We start from the raw sequence: 12,838 nt of genomic DNA, 5'->3' as shown, positions 1-12,838 counted from the left end.
TAGAGTTCGGCTCATGCCAGCACTTCTTGGCATGTTCGCGAATCATCTTCGCCAAAGTATAGTCACGCGTCCGGGTCTTGTAGACCAGCCTTCCCACTGGCACAGTTTTAACCCCTCGCCCCTCTCGAGGTTGTCCTGGGAACACCGCCCCGGGCCTTTGACCGGCCGGTAACCCCGGCCAGGCGCCATCTCTCCCCAAGGCCACGACTGCAGCACATGAAGTGCGTGCTTATGCCATCTAGCGGCAGTTTTGCGAATCTCTTCCCCTGAGTGTTTGAACGCCCGCGGAGCGCCTGCCCTCTGACGTGTCCCGCAGGAACCAGTACTGTAGTTACTTCACAGCCCACCAGAGCGCTGGTTCAGTCCTCTCAGTAAGCCTCCATGCTACTACCAGCTGACCCGCGCGAGTCGATCTCTACTCAGTTCAGCCACACCTCAGTAGGTCGCGCTGACATCGGGCAGTACCAACAACTTCGAGGTATCGAAGTCTGCCTTTCCTCGACAGCACCTCGGTAATGTTCGGAACCTTTCGGTTCGAGAGCCGAAGCCACCCGAACTTCCTTCCGTCTCGGCCGCCACAAACTTACTTCACTGCGCGCCGCGATTCAGGACTGACTGCATAGAACCAGACTCATCGGGACGCCTCGCCGTTTCTCTGAATATGTGATCAGATTAGCCAAGGGATGTTTCCCAACCTAGTAGTGTTTAGGCTTTAGTCAGTCCAAGTAAATATATCTGAAGTAGTAATGTATAAGTCATCGTAGATTTTTTTTTTTGTGAATCATGGATCATTCGCGTCGCGCTCGTCTCCTCAACCAGCGGGCAGGCCCTGGAAGACATCACCCTGTTTGGTGAGTTTTTAGCACCATCCCTCACCCACCGGTCATCGTAACTAGAAGGCATTTTCTGCCTATTTCACATACTGTCTGTGATTCAGACCTAAACATATGTGTTTGGATCTGTTCACAGACAGGGATAAACTGCCCCAGTATTCAAGTACCGTCGTACTCGTGCCAGAGTACCAGTGCCAGGCACCGAACACCGGACCCGGTGCTTTGCCAAGGACCAGATACGTCTACACGGGACGAATGGCCCAGGGCCTCTGACGTCTCGTCAGCTGCCCAACTTCATCCCTCGATCACCGAAACGCCAGCATTACAATTATTTTAAAACCTTTTTCGGACTAGTATCCAGCCACGACGTTTCTTCGACCGGCAATTAAGAACATGACTACGATAATTTAATGTGCTTACTTATTCTGGATTGTAATTAAAAATTGTTAAATCTACGCATGTTAATAACCTAATAAGGGCCGGCCCTTTCTTGTAACCATTCTTGTTGTAACCATTCTTGTATTAATGTAATCTCAATCCCATGTTGTTTACGCTTTCTGTTAATTAAATCACACGTTGTAACTCTATATTATGTCCAATAACCAAAAGTAAAATAAAAACAGAGAAACCAATGCCTGGACGAAATCATTGTTTTACCTTCTGGAACTCAAATATCCACTTGTTCCCCTCAGTTATCAGGTAAGAGTGACGAGGCGGAGCATTATAAATATTTAAGCGTATTACACGGGGAAAACTGTGTTTTTTAGTTTTACATTTAGAATTTTATTTTGTGGTATCATGTAGAATATAATGAATGCTAAGTAATGTTTATATATTTTTTAATAAAACTATATATATTTTATCCTATTATCGCTGATTAGAACAGTAATACCAAAATTGATGGTACAAATCTTATTTTTAAAAAAATTAAGTGTGTATAAAATCCTTTTAAACTTTTAAATATATAAATATATAACTTTCATTCAATAATAATCAATCACTTAATCAAGAAAATTAACTATCTTTTCTCAAACAAAAATGGTATTTTTCTTTTAATGAAAACCAAAAATTAATAATCTACTTGGGCATTATAATGCAGCTTATCCAAAAGCTCAACATCATATTTTATAAATACAATTTTGGATTAAAATCAATATTTTGTTTGTTTCACCATGTGATCGTGACTATTCCTGTCAATATTTTGCTGGTTTCTCCAAGTTCTTCACGTCATTCATGGTCACGCTTCTGTTCGTTTTATCCATGTGCTATTGGTTATTTCTGGCGAGACTTATGCTGATGTTATGCTGTGGTTATTTCTGAGAAATCAATCTCTGCATGAAAATGTTTTTACTTAAAGGCATGCAATATTCAGAGTTTCATATAAATTGTTGAATTTCTATTACTAAATCAGCACTTACAAAAATTTAATCAGGTGGAATTCAAACAAAAATATTAATTACTCAGTCGAATATTAAGCATTTAAAAACTGATAAACACTATCATGCAAGAAGAACATCCTTCTACTTGTTTTCTAGCGAAGCCCTTCTGCTCTTACAAACATGAGAGAGCACCTGCATTCCAAATAAAAATATTAATCATATTTACCTTAACACAACAATGGTGCCATCTGTTTGCAGGAATAGGAACTCCTTGCAACAATTTCTTGTATGAGATAAATTCACTCCCACTGACGAAATATTTAAATGCTTAGGCCTACTATTTATAAGAGTGATAATATTGGACAAAAGATTTTCGAAAATGAATGTGTTTGACCCTGGTTAGATAATTTAGAGTTGTAACTATGAAATACTATTTTGATGACTATTCAAGAACAGCCAGTACGGTTCCAAATGCAGTAATTCCATTGTTAGCATATATGTGACGGTACTGTGGAATTTCCTTTACTAAATCCAACCATGCTAGACGTCACGAACAAGGCAATTGTGCAAAGAGTACTTTGCGGTAAATGTTACGTAGCGACAATTGAGGCTTTCAGTTTGGACGAAGAGATAAATTAAACAAAAACTCATCAAAACCTTTAAATGTACTCAATTTTCGTCTACTGGAAACAAGCCAGTGTTTAGACCAAATGTGTGTGTAGTTCAGATAAATCATCAAACTTTGGCATCTGCATCGCCTGCATTAAAATATAATGAGATTCCAGCATCTAAGAAATGGTGTGACGTCACCATCACAGTCGTTACTGCATATCTGTGAAGTTTGTGATTAAATCATTTATTTATTTTATCTTTGTCGTATTTCTCTCAGCATTTAATTTTTTTTTGATCGTTGTTTCTGTGTTATAAGCTAAGTACCTCTATGGAAAAGGAATACTAGAATGGCTTTAAAAAGAAGGAAAGAGTTTTGGAAGGCCATGTTGATTTAAGTGGTTTTTCTGAATAATGTTTGATCAATATAGTACGATTTGATGAATATTTAAGTAAGTGTACAGATACTATTTGTTTTAATTAGAGTGAGAGTTAAATTTATATATTATGTCATTTCGTTGATTAATTGCATACACATTCTTGACGCAAAAAGGAATTAGTTATTGACATTTTTTTAATCAATAATAATTACAACGTAAATCGTCTCATACCCAGAGGTTAGATTAAAGAGTTTCAAATACGTTTTTCCCTGAGCTAGGAAAAAACTGGACATTGTAAAATAAAAAATATTTTTATTACTATTATTCAGACATACCATATCACAAACCTAAGGACTCTTGATTAAGCCATGTCCAACGTAAATCCAGGAAATTAACAAGTTAAAGGTTGTACTTTCTGGCTTATTATTAAACTTACCTTTGATATGGTTGTTAATTATAATAAATAGTAATATTTAATTAAATAAGGCGTCACAGAAGAAGTGGCGCCCAACGTGGGGCACCACTTCTTCTGTGACGGCTTATTATTAAACTTACCTTTGATATGGTTGTTAATTATAATATAATACACATTCATGACGCAAAAATGAATTAGTTTTTGATATTTTTTTTAATCAATAATAATTGCAACGTAAATCGTCTCTTACCCAGAGGTGAGATTAAAGAGTTTCAAATATGTTTTCCCTGAGCTAGAAAAAAGGGAAGTTTAATAATAATAAATGGTTATATTTAATTAAATAAGGCATCACAGAAGAAGTGGCGGTAAATGTTACGTTGCGACAATTGAGGCTTTCAGTTTGGATAAAGAGATAAATTAAACAAAATCTCATCAAAACCTTTAAATGTACTCAATTTTCGTCTACTGGAAACAAGCCAGTGTTTAGACCAAATGTGTATGTAGTTCAGATAAATCATCAAACTTTGGCATCTGCATCGCCTGCATTAAAATATAATGAGATTCCAGCATCTAAGAAATGGAAACAAACTATCTTACTACAAGAAGAAAATTATGCCAATTCCCTTAAGATGAGTCACGAAGAGTTTTATCGGCATAAAGAACTCACTGATATATTTTCTGTTACTCGGCCTGAAGGATTATAAAACATGAATGGAAACCACGACAGCAACAACAGCTATTCATAAAATGAGAACAATAAGGAAGAATTTGAAGCTCTAAAGACAGAATATTTTGACGATGCACTGAGGCCAAATGATGGAAATGATACTTTAAACCAAATTATTCTGATTAATCTAAGTTGGTCACTGAGACGATGATAATGGTAACATTGAGGCTGGTGTTAAAACGGAAGACTTCAGTGATCTTAAATTAATAAACATGCTGTGAAGATGGAAGCAGCAACAAAAGATGTTGATTACAAGAGCTGGGAAGATCCTAACATATTGCTTGATCTTTTGAGACTGTTGGTGCCATCGGTTTGTGGAGAAATCTACATGCACATCGATGAAGTAGCCTCCATAATTAAAGAACTGAAGGAAGCTGGCTATATAAATAATCATTTGTTTTACTTGCATGTGTATAATATTGAAAAATATATCAATTTTTAGGTTTAAAAATTTATTGGTTTATTTCTTGTAATCTGATTTCTACCTTAGACTAAGTTCTCGTAGTATCCTATCATATCCTACTGGTCGTATCCACAGAACGTATCCTATCATATCCCACCGAATGTATCCTAACTTATCTAGCGACATATCTTACCCCTCTGATGTGATCGTTTTTTTTTTTTGTGATGAGCTTGTATCCCTCTGATGAAATCGTATCCCTGCGATTAAATTGTATCCTTGCGATGAGATAATATCCTTGTGATTAGATCATATCCTTGTGATGACATCTCCCTGTGATGTGATCGCATTCCTTTAATGAGATCGTATCCCTGTGATGTGCTCTTATCCATGTTATGATATCGTGTCCTTGCGATTAGATCGCATCCCTGCAATGTCATCGTAACTGTAATGAGATTGTATCCTTGCGATTAGATCGCATCCCTGCGATGTGATCATAACTGTAATGAGATCGTATCCTTACGATTATATCGCATCCTTGCGATGTGATCATAAACCTGTAATGAGATCGTATCCCTGGTTGAGATCATATCCCTTTCAATGAGGTCGTGTACCTCTGATGTGTTCGTTTCTCTACGATGAGATCGTATCCTACCAAGTTTAAATTTCGTAAAAATGCGTGTCCTTTTCGTTGAATCTGCTTCCCTTTTTAAAAGTTATTTTGACATTCGTTTAATGTAAATTGTTCATGTTTTGACATTCATGTTATTCCGGTGTCGGCGGGTATTTAAGCGAGTCACAGACATCTGTGCAGTGCAAATCGACTCTCTCTTTAGTGTGTTACCTGATATTTAGTTGCTTTTTAATATCGACCACGATGGATGGTCTACCATAAATGAAACAGACCCTCATGACAGCGATGATGATGTCAATGTAAACCTCGATGGTATAGCGATGTCGACGTCAGCGCAGATTCAGTTGGCATCGTCGACGACAAGCACGAAGCCCTTGATGGAGACTGTACCATTGACTGCAGACATGTCGTCAGCAAAGACGCAGATCCAGATGGAATGTGTAAAATCATCACCAGCAACAATAGAGAAGTCCTCAACTAGCGTGGTTCCACCAGCAGAAGAGACATTAATAGTTGGTGATTCGTCAACAACTAATGAGCATCAATGTCGTCACTGTAACAAAAAATGTTCGAACAACTGTAATACTCGTCGACACGAAAAGAGAGAATGTCCTAATAATCTAACTCGGATGATTATTAGCTGTAAATGTGTTGCAAGCAATTTAAAAGAAATGATAATTTGTAAAGGCACTTGAGGAAATGTAAAGGTTTCGCTGCGCGACAGAACGTAATGGTTTCGCTACAACAGCTATTAAATGATTCGCTTAGCAGTACATTAGGAATTGGTACTACAGATGTTACATTAGCACCTTGTTCGGGCCTGAAAGGTTTGTCTTCATTAAATAGGCTGTCTTGCAGCTACTGCGATATGTCGTTGACATATTCCCATGCTGCACGAAAACCCGAGAGGAGCAAATATATTAAGAATCTTATTCGTATGAAATTTCGCTGCGATAAGTGTCATGTTTGGTTAAAGTGCATTGATAGTTTGGGACGCCATGCGAAAAACTATATAGGCGAAGTTTTTACTGCGGGACTGCTTGCAAATATTTTGACTCCTTGGTTTAGTATAGACACTCATATACGTAAAAGCACAAGAATTGATTTTCAGCAACCGATTTTGATGACACCTGGACATGAATCTAATTCTAAGACTGTGCTTCGTGCATTACAGGTAAACTTTAACGCTTTTCACTTGGCTTAATCTTCATTTTGTAAAATGTTGAAAGACTACTATTATCTACTATTATATGCTCTTTTCTCGATTATATTAAGAATAACATAATCAATTTGCTTACTGATTAGGTAGCAACTCGTGGATCTTTAAAATATTATTTGTGGCTGGACTGTATGTATGACAAAATATATCCACTTAAGGACAAAGTGTAGAAATGCGCGTTCAAGACAGTGGATAGTCCCATTTAAAATTTCGACGATTTCAAGCAGTCTATTAAATAAGTATCAAGAAACTCTGTCAAGAAGAAAAAAAAAAATTAGGAAAAGGATCTGGCTGGTTTCTGACTTGAGTTAACAGATTGGACCTGAGAATTATTAAATTCTAGCCAACGCAGATTATCAGAGTGCTGACTTCAGCAAGTGTTCCTGTTGTAATGTAGTATTTATGTAATAATTTCTAAATTGTAATTTTTTTGGTGTTTATTTCTTGAAACTGTCACTATAATAATAAGTTTTATCACATTACTCGTTTTACATCCGTAAAGGATCGAAGCGAGAAAATTACTAGATAAAATAAATTGGCACGCTAATTAGCGATTTTTTTGTGATTTTTGGAAATTTACCCAAATTTATAGGGAAAATATTACGGAGATCCAAGATGGCGGCCAATATGCTCTCTTCAGCTTACTGGACGCAGGTAGACTTTTAATATAAGCTGCTTTAAGAGCTTTCCAACATATTTTATTAAATAAGCGTTTTTTTTTTACTTAAAATTACCCTTTTTTCGATCGAATGATGATATAACAAACCACTGTAAACAATCGAATCAATCAAATAATAAAATACTAATAGCTGTTTTTTTAAAAGAATTTTCGATATTTTTCTCAATTTCTAGCTTAATAAATTAATACAGATTTCCAAGATAGCCGACAAAATTGTGGGCGCCCTGGAAATAATTACCACAAAATAGCAGGTGAAAATTATACTAACGTGGTTGCAGTGCCCTCTAGTAGACAAAAACAATATGTGGAATCACAGATGGCAGCCTCGAGCTGACAGAAACAAGATGGCCGACTTGATGTCTTAGTAGCTTGCGGTATATTTACCTTGAGGTCCGTCTGTCCGTGTTCTCCTTGGAGGAAGTATCCATCGCCATTTTTTGCTCTCGCTGTGTTCGAAATGAGGACTCCATAATGTAATTACATTTTAAATGAAAATTTATAAAAAGTTTATTTAAATATTATTACATAAATTTTACATTTTTCCCATTTTATTCGATGATAAATACGTCATTTAAATGGTGGATGTGAGATCACAACTTCAAAACCATTTAACATTTTTATTTAAATTATATTTATTATGTATTATTAATTATATAAAATTTTATAATTTTTGATAATAATAACATATTTGTTCAAGATGGCAGCTGAAATTAAAAGTGCAACGGTGACTCTTTTAGTTTTAAAATATTGGTGAATCCTTATTGTTAATATCATCACCTCAGAGGCTTAGGGCGGCTTTTAGATGAGGAATTTATGTAAATTTTAAGTATTTTCAAACCTGTAGCATTTTTTGAAGATTAAAACGGAAAATTTTCCCTCAAACGGGAATTTTTCCTTTTCAATAGGAACAATTTTATTTTCCAGATTGTTTGAAAATTTTTATGGAATTTTTTTTTTCAAACAAACACGAAATTTTGTTGAATTTTGGCAAATTTTCGGCAATTTTAGGCTAATTTTTAGCAATTTTTTGCCAATTTTGAGGGTCAAGGTATTCCAATATGGCCGCCGTGACGTCACAATCCAAAATGGAGGACACCGTCACCAACCCCACACCCTGAATCCTGTTTCCGGACCTATAAATATATACTACTCATGTAGCAACTGTAACCAGTATGGACGCATGTGTAAACATGTTCTTAAAACCTTCTACACGGCCATCTTTGGCAACTGAAGTTCAAGACTTCATTTCCGAACATATTTATTAGGATTACGTAGGTGTGATGCTCTGACATGGTCTACATTCTGTACAGAAACTTTTGGTCGTCACAAATACATCCGGTCTTTCGAATTGCTTATACTAACGGCGGATGTTTCTGCTACACGGGAGATCACAATTAAACTTTAAACTTAACGCATGTTGAACTGAAATTACAGATTCACCCTTAGGAAACTGCAGAACACAAAACCCTTCACGCTCAATTTTATGTAGGTGGCGCTGCAAGCGAGAAAACAACAAAGCATTGCTCGCGCATGCTCTGTATAAAACCTTTTGTGTTACGCTTTAATTGTGACCTTGAACCAAAACTCTACGCTTACAGTTGTTACTATAAAAATTTATAACCGAGACATTTTTTATGGACATACTGTAGATTAATATTAAAGCAAGCAGGAATATGGATTAGAGTTACCAAAGGCTGATATAAATATGAATTCCGGTGCACTGACAAAGACAAAACCACCAGCGGGATGCATGAAATCGGTCCCTTCATTCCCCATTCGCTATTTTTCTCGTGCGCGCATTCCTGCGCGCTCTCTTCTCCTCGACCGAACTCTAGGTGGGGGGGCGTCTGTATTAATTAATTCCCGCTGGGCCGCAGAGCGGCGAACATAGTCAAATTTATGCGCTGGACAGCAACAGCAAAACATGGCGCCTTGCATTAAGTGGGCAAATTATACTACCCAACCTAAAAACACTATACAAATTCACATTAAATAATAAGGTTAAAGCTTATTAAAACCAAAGAAAATAATAAAACATTTTCAAAATCACTGATAATTACTTAGTAATTGATAAATAAATATCAATTTTTAAATTTAAATTGGTAAAAAAAACATGTATGTATATATATTCAACATATTAATAACAATACAGGGCTTAAACCAAGTATTGGCCCCTTATGAGCTACATTCCAAATGCAAGCTGTAACCTTTCTTAACAACATGTACGTTTCAGAATTTCTGTCTGCCCCGAAACTTTTAATGCCGACGGACAGCAACAAGTTCGCGCGCAAAGTATTCATTGCAGGCTAATGCTCCGCTTGCCTAATACAGGCGTCTAAACAAAAATTTATTTACGACATCCTGGTTTTGAAATTACCAAACTAAACTGCTTTATGCTCAATATAAGGGTAATCTCTGTATTATTAACTTTGTATATACTTTTTTAGTGTATAATTTTTTTATGCATGACAAATGGAAGAAGTATAGGTTCAATATGAGCAACATGTTAAATGAATGCAGCAAGCTTCCTTTTCAACATGTGTTCTTTATGTAATTTAGTTAATGTTATGTTTCAATAAACAAAAGTTACAATTTGTTCTTAAAAACATTAGTTTTAGCTGATATGGGAGTTAAACATTCCTTTTTATTATTGCTTGTACATATAATATGTCCTTTAAGGCTGTAGTTTTTATTTTGTTGGTAATAGAAATTAAATATGATTTTGTTTAAAATTTATATCTAAATTAATTATTACTATGTTATTGGTTTTATGAAAATTTATATTTGAATACTTTCTTAAAAATATAGAGATGTTTACATTTACTTTGTTCGCTATCTTTTAGGGCTGCAATGTCTTCTCACACTGATCATTTCTTTTGTTTGTAAGCATCTTGAGAAGCATATTTTTGTTTCAGACTTTTTTTTTTAAACTTTAGAAGTTATAATTCGTTAGTCGCGTAATGGAAAATGGTTGGGTGTACGTTTTTTACGATCCTGGCGTAACATACTGAAACATACCACGATGTACGTTTACTAAAGCAAGTATCCCAGACCCCTCCCATATAGTCGTGATATTTTCCAACCTGCCGGGGAGGAGCATACGGCTATCAATCAGCATAAATAGAGTATATCTTGGTGTAAGGGTAACTGTGCATTAAGGGATGACCACTAGTCTACTCATATACAAGAAAGATTTCAAGTATCTTTTTAATAGATCCCAACTCATCAAAAGGGAGGTATATAAAATTAAGATATACATAAGTATTCCATGAATACAAAAGTTTACAACAAGCTAAACAGTACAATATTGAGTAGAGCGTGACCGTAGTCGTCAAACCGTGTCTCTTACAATATGTGTTCGCTACACGGGCGAGAAGTCTTATATGTCAAACAGTACTACCTTAAGGTTAACATTGAATACTTAATTCTACTCCTAACTTCGTACACGCGCGTGTGGGGCGTATAATTTAGTTCGGTTATACAACAGTGGTTACAGACTTTAAAGTACATACGTAAATGTTACTAGTGTCACAGAAATGTGTCTTTAATTACTTCTAACAACGTATATATTGGAACAGTGTTTCTGCAGGGGTTGGGCGCATCGCGCACATTTTCATAGTGAGCCTAAGCAGACAATATAAGGAAGCGAGGTACGTTCTACGTTAAGTATACGAGAGACGCAACAGAAGGAAACCCGATAGTGCAAAATGTACATATCCTCCTAAGACGGGAGCGGGCCGGATTCCCGGCCATGGGCGGCGCCGAGGACAAGAACTAGTATAAGAATAAAAAAGAAAAATTTTGAATTTTGAACGTGGCGGCCAAACGTAAGCGAAGGGGAATTCAAGCCACTACACACCAACACTCACCCACCCATGACCGGTGACCGGACGCACCACCCGCGACAAACTATTCGCACTAGAACTATGTACTATCTAAGAACGAGGCGAGCGCGCCCAGCCCCTTTATTCTCTAAGGAAATTAGTCCGGCGTAAGAACACACACATGCATAGTTACAAGCGACAAGCAAAATCCTTCCGCGCACCACAAGCGCCTAGAGAGGGGACACGTTGACGTCAACACTGGAGGGAGAAAAGGAGGGGTAATACTCCGCTCAAGGGACGGCACACTCACAGGTGAAAGAAAACAAAAAAAGACATCACGTAATTAATAAGATGTGACGGAAGCAGTGCGCCTCAGCACACTGCAAGCACCCTCGCTTAAGGGAGAACACACCCCTGACGAAACAAGTGCTGGAAGGTGTAGACTTCGGCAATCGCAGACATGTAGGCGGCCAAATGGTGGGGGGGGGGGGGGGGGGGGGGGTACGATGATCTTGAAGAAGACTTCCCGTGCCCGCATCTCGTTTAAGGGCGCCGGCGGCAAACTAGCGCACTGTGCTCCTTCCTTCGACACGATTGCGTTCCGAACAATGCCGTGGCTCCCAGTGTTAGCGCAGTCAACGACTCGGAGCATGTAGTTGTTGAGTCGGGTATCAGAGTTATCAATATACTCGCCACGCCTCACACCGTTGACGAGAGATTCAATGTGAGGAGTACGTGCGGTGCGCCGATGGGGGAGTAGCAACTGACTCACCCCAAAGGCGGGTCTTCAAGCGTCCGAAGTTCCAGCATCCGGGACCACCAGTAGTAAGCGGCGGCGATGGCGGGCACGGTACTGCGAAGACTGCGGCAAGGGGAAGGGGGGGGGGAAAGCGGCGAAGCGTGGATCTCAGGCGGTGACGTACGAGGGGGGGGCGGACCCAGCCCTCCCGTAGCACGTCGGCTAAGGTGATCGGCGATGACAAGTCGAAGCACTGGCTGGGGGGGGGGGGACGAAGCGAAGCACACGCGAATTGAGTCGGAGTATCGGAAGGGGGGAAAGAGAACTTCACTGTTCTGGCGCATAAGCGGAACACTAATACACAATCTTTAAGAGAAATCAACAATATTTAACTGCCATATCCATAAATATAAATAATAACTCTAAAAAGATACAGAAGATACACCAAAGTTGTTTCACAACTCTAACGCACATAAGCCACCAACAAGTATACATTGAAAACCCCACACGCCAACCACAAAACCAAGCGTACGTAATAGATTACAAAATTACAAGATTAAAAAAAAATTTTTTGGAACATGTGCGTGTACTATACTATAAACGATTTATTGTTAAGCATGATACGCTTTTAAGTGGCTAACGTGGCTTTTCCTCAGACGCCCTCATGTGCCGGGTTTAGCCAAGAGCACCGTGTTGGCCCCCAGAAACCTAGAGATCCTATACAGGCCGACGAAAGGGGGGATAAACTTAGAGCCCAGCTTCCCAATCTTTGAGGGGAGCGCAAAATTGCGTACCAAAACAAGGTCGCCTACTTGAAAATCGCTCGGATGTCTGCCAATATTGTACGCATCGGAAACCCGTTCCCTGGCCCTTTGCAAATTAATTGCCACGGAATCTACGATAGCTTCGAGTGCTGAAGGGTCCCAAGCCTCATCTACAGGAGGGAGTCCCCAGATATTAAGGAGAGGGTGAGCGAAACTGCGGCCCAAAAACGGGACAG

General features: G+C 38.3%; 1 long non-coding RNA gene across 1 annotated transcript; it reads left to right on the top strand.

Moving 5' to 3' along the window:
• The first annotated feature begins 604 nt into the window (after positions 1-604).
• Positions 605-1,465, top strand: LOC134533571 (uncharacterized). Its single transcript, XR_010075337.1, has 2 exons — positions 605-851; positions 970-1,465. It is a non-coding gene; the product is annotated as an uncharacterized LOC134533571 (long non-coding RNA).
• The last annotated feature ends 11,373 nt before the right edge of the window (positions 1,466-12,838 follow it).

Source organism: Bacillus rossius, chromosome 6 (genome assembly GCF_032445375.1).
Source record: "Bacillus rossius redtenbacheri isolate Brsri chromosome 6, Brsri_v3, whole genome shotgun sequence".
NCBI lineage: Eukaryota > Metazoa > Arthropoda > Insecta > Phasmatodea > Bacillidae > Bacillus > Bacillus rossius.
Note: the sequence above shows the minus strand (reverse complement) of the source record. Positions and strands in the feature narration are given on the sequence as shown.